General features: G+C 35.0%; 1 long non-coding RNA gene across 1 annotated transcript; it reads left to right on the top strand.

The window, feature by feature from the left end:
• Positions 1–227: 227 nt before the first annotated feature.
• LOC124448535 lies at positions 228–645 on the top strand. The gene is made up of 2 exons (XR_006949119.1): positions 228–317; positions 520–645. It is a non-coding gene; the product is annotated as an uncharacterized LOC124448535 (long non-coding RNA).
• Positions 646–4,983: the final 4,338 nt, after the last annotated feature.

Raw genomic sequence — 4,983 nt, 5'->3', positions numbered from 1 at the left:
TTAAACAATTATTGAATGAAATAGAATATGAATTAAGACTTATGAAGGCCAAGGTTTGTTCAATCTACCAACGCTGAGGCAGATAGAGCACATTGATGCCTTGATAATTCTTTATATTACGTGAAAACCCAATTCAATAATTGTTTTATTATTCATATAAAAAAGACAGAGTTGATTAAATGTGAAAAAGGTGCCGTAACGATTAAAGTTCTGTTCACTTTGCGTATGAGATGACGTTGTAGCGCGAGATAATTTCTTATATCCGACGTACGTACGTAGTGGCATTCATATAAGTGGATTTATTCGACTGCTTTTAAGTGAATAAAACTAAAAAATACTTGATTCATTTGTTTGTATAAATTCAATTAAGAAGATATACATACAGCAGGCGATTCAGTTTTCCATTTAAATGGCATCTTTTACAGACAAATATGTCAATGTTGTTGTAGGTGGTAAGACATATAAAAATGGTATATAGACTCCCATTTTTTAATAATCATATATGTTACTTTCTTGCAGATCCGAAAAGGCAACTTATTGGAATCGGCTTAGTTAGCATTTTTGTAAATATTTATATTAAAACACGCACAGATGTTTTAAAAGTTGATTATATGGAAATTAAACTTTAGTTCGTATCATTGGAAAGGCTGTTTTATGATTTCACAAATAATGCTTCATTAATTGTATGTTAAATGAACGTCGGATAAACGTCAGGTAAATGTTGTATGAAATTCTGATATATGTTGTATGAACGTCAGATAAACGTCTTATGAACGTCGGATGAACGTTGGGTTTAGTTTGAAGATACTTTATATCCCAACGTTCATCCTAACGTCGCCACCACGTTCTCACAAGTTCACAAAAAAAGTTCACTCAACGTTGGTCTCCGGTTGAGTGAACGTTCGTTGGTACAACGTTGAGACAACGTGATTTTGCCAGCTGGGAAGTCCTCCGAACAATCATCAAGGATGAAACAGTATATACTTTAATGATGTTAGAAAACACAAGACTTCTTTTGTCCATCAGTCCGTCTACATACGTATACTACAAACGCAAATAGAACATGTTGCTTTCAAGCAATGCTTCCATCAGCTAAACTTTTATGTCCATAAAAAAGTCCCTGTTTTATTGAAATATGACCGAGGTTATTGGACTATTGGACTATGGCAGTTCAAAACGTTACTATCCTGGGTATTATATATAACTAAGATACGATTCTCACTGGTTAATCCGCCAATCCTAAAGACATGCGAACTATATACGACAATATATCTATAATATCATGGTAAGAATAATATTCTTATTACACTATTCACAAGAGCAAAAAATTCCACAAATCCTTAAAGCCATAATCAATTATTTAAGTAAACTGAATGAGTAATTTAACATAGTTTTTCTTTTGCAGATGAATAAAACCACGCCACCATTGAGCAGCCCAATTTCGACATTAATTGATTAAAAAATTTTCCTAATAAAAACATGGAATTTTTTCAGCATGCAAAACAAAAGTAAAAATACTAGTTTTCTGACTATCTGTAAATGTTTCCGTTTTCATGCCGTAGACGACATACACAGTTGCAAGAAATGGCCAATCTTGCTTCTGTGCTTGCCGTCGTCGACACGAAACGGAGGACGTTTGTCAGGTAACCGGAAAATTGGATTCATCGTTTTTTCCTTAAACTTGGCAACGGATTTCTCGAAAACCGTGAGTTTACATTATGCTTTGTACGTAGTTTAGCCTGCTAACAGGCCATGCCTTTTTACAGAAAGGGCAAAAGCCACAACAAATCCCAGTGCGCAGTATATTTCACTAAGGGCTATTTTTTTCAATGCAGGTATAAAATTAATTACACATTTTCATAGTAGTTTCCTCCTGCATTTCAAAAATAGTCTTCATTAAGAGGTTTTAAAAGTTTTTTCAGTTTCACTCCAAAAATTATTTGTGTTCTGGAGCTCATTATTAAAATTTGTGTATGAATTAGTAAACATTAAGTTGTATCAGCGGTTGTTAGCCTGTGATTGACATGCATTTGTGTCGCTTTACTCGATTTATCTTCGGAAACCTCTTTGTGAATATACTGCTTTAAGAAGCTACGTATGCTTGCCTCGGGCGTTGCCTCGCAGAAGGATAGATAGGATCACATGTAGCTTAGATCGGAAATGCAAGTGAAGTTTGGCCAAAGGAAGGCAACTTCTACTTGGGGTTAGTAGGTACAAATGGTACCTTAGCGTAGAGGATGAAAATTGCATCTGTAAGACCCGAGAAGACTGGATCTAGCGAGCAAGACCTATTGAAGACAAAGGAAAGATGGTGATTTTGCTGGAAAGAAAAAATGTCTTTCCCTTAGTACGGTAAAAGCATGCAGTCCTGGTTGTTGGCCAATTTCATGAACGGCTTTCTACATTGACTATTAAGGCACTCTTGGATCCCCTATAATGCATGAGTAGTTCAACCCACCCCGGTTGGAGGTCACCCGTAGGTGCTACATGCACTAGGTTAAGTTACGTTAAGGGCATGGTGAGTTACCTCCTTCAAGAGGCACTTCTTTTCAGGGCGGAATTCCGGTGTCATGCGCACGTAGAAAGTTTGGATAGCTCAGGCATGCGCTGTAGTTGCCGCGACTAGTTGCTACGTTCAGATAACCAAAGTGTAGTTAGTACCTTTAGTAATTTAAAGGACAAACCCCACTATAGAGAGAAATGACTAAATAAAACTTTTTGGAAGAAACTTCCGATTTTTCTGTCGGTCATTTTCACTTCGACAAATTGAAACTTATAAAGTATTCTGATTGTTAAGACATTTACAGTTTAGGGGCGGCGTGGCAATAATTGCTGTAAATGTTTATAAGTGGTATGTTGTCTACTCTTAAAGAAGATTTCATTCCTGGGAATTTCAATACTTTTTGCCACAGTGCAAGCGAGCATAAAATAAACGATTAGTACACCAGGTAAAGGTGTGTGGAATGTCTTCATAAAAACCTAAAGAGAAACATACTTTTAATAAAAGTGCTTTGTTCGTTTTCTTTAATGGTAGTATGAAGACAGGTCGCAGACGTTGTTACATATTTTGCTTAATAGTAACTAAGGTTTACATGTTCACCAATCCAGTTGCTATCAAAGTCAAGTATGTGATAAACGTCAAAATAAAGCATAACGTAAATCAAGCGCCAGCGGTTGTTTGGTTAAACTACCCCCAGTCCCTCGGTAACCAAACTCAACGTGTGCTTCTTCAGGTGATCACTGTTGATATTGTTTTTCGATATTGACTTTATTTTTCTAATATGAGTGTTTGCACAAGTCAACCTCGTTCGGCTCTACATAATACTTGAAGTACTTTAATCCATGTCGTGAAGCAAACGCTGGCTCTAAAATTTTAGGCGTTAGTGACACCGGGCGCGCAAAGCACTGAATGAAATGGTGCAAAATAGGGACGCTTGAGTTGCGCTAGATACGACTTGGATATGGATTAGATGTTAAAAAGCACACGTTTTACGAAATTCCCATCAAAAACAATTTTCTCGTTCAAAGTAGAAAATTGTTAAGTTCGATGATAGATTTCTGTGTCGGTAAACTGTGGCGAATTCCGTGTTCGTTAAAAATGGAGAATTTTACAAAAATGTCTATATACCTTCAAGACCATATTTTCAATCTTGAAAGTGCATTCTAATTTTTCTCTTTTACTTTTTTGACGTTTTGGCTTTTTGAATTGCTTCAAAGGTATGTGAAAATTATTGTTTGTAAGGGTTCCCCCGGAGCGCGGAATTTCGGCTAAAATCCCTAGTGGTTTTTTCCTGTTCAGTATTCTCCAAGTTCTCGTGCCTTCGCGCTCGGTTTTGGTATATACCGTTCAGGTTTTGCCATTAGGGATTTTTTATTTCGGTTAAGTCTAAAAAAACACTGACCTTCGTAAGAGACTAAACTTCTATTTCATGTTATATACAATCATAAAAACTAAAGACAGAATTCATTTTGTAAAAGAACTTGTTTAGAGTACGCGCTCCCGATAAAGTTAACGTGAACATGAACCATTTTTGACCGTCTGACTTTGAGCCTTTTTTGATCGTCTGACAATCTTCTGAAGATAAAATTTCTGAATTATTTTACAAATTGATGATCTGTTTAATTTATTCTCAACTGCTCTAACTTACCAAAAATGGTACACACATCTTTTAGGAGCGGTACAATTTAGTCTTTGGGCTCGATTGCTAATACACTGCTTTTGTGTCAAAAATGCCAATATTATGGTTGAAGTTTTTAAAAAATTTCTGACGTAAACATCTCAAATTGTACATTGTAATAGGAAAGGCATTTATGGCTATACATATATTTAAAATAATTATGTTCTCAGTTATAATTTTATTGGCAAATGTATGTGGTCCAGTCTGAAAACGAATTTTTTTGAAATTCATTCACTCGGAAGAAGTTATTAAAGTATAGAAGATGATTTATTTCTTTTTACGTAGTTTATGTGTAGAAAAGAATAGCCATTTTTCCTGACATATAAAAGTACATACGAATGCTTCAAATAATAGTACATACGAATGCTTCTATTTGATTAATTTAAATTTTGGCTTTCAAAAAATGTTCAATTATGGTTATTGATACTTCCACCCAATTTTGGGGGAAAATGGGATTATAATTTACATTCGTTTTCCTCAAGTGAAATGTGGTCCTGTAGCTGGGGGATAGTGAATTTCAGCAGGTGGTTTATCAGCTTTATCTATTGCTTCATAAATTATAAAGCATACATATTTACTAAGTGGTATAGAATATCCCTTACAATTCAACCCGATGTTATACTTGGAAATGTACAACTACTTATGACGTTTAAAGTGCCTATGAGATGAAAATTTTTATATTTTAAAGGCTGTAGCATTGCTCTTTGTCATTTAGAAGTTATTTACGTTCTTTTGTTTTTATAGTATGCTCTTTGCGATGTTAATTCAATAAAATAAAAAAGCCCAAAAGCTCAAAATTTATGTG

Source organism: Xenia sp. Carnegie-2017, unplaced genomic scaffold (genome assembly GCF_021976095.1).
Source record: "Xenia sp. Carnegie-2017 unplaced genomic scaffold, XeniaSp_v1 HiC_scaffold_23, whole genome shotgun sequence".
NCBI lineage: Eukaryota > Metazoa > Cnidaria > Anthozoa > Malacalcyonacea > Xeniidae > Xenia > Xenia sp. Carnegie-2017.
The sequence above is the reverse complement of the archived record's forward strand: the minus strand, read 5'-3'. Positions and strand labels throughout refer to the sequence as shown.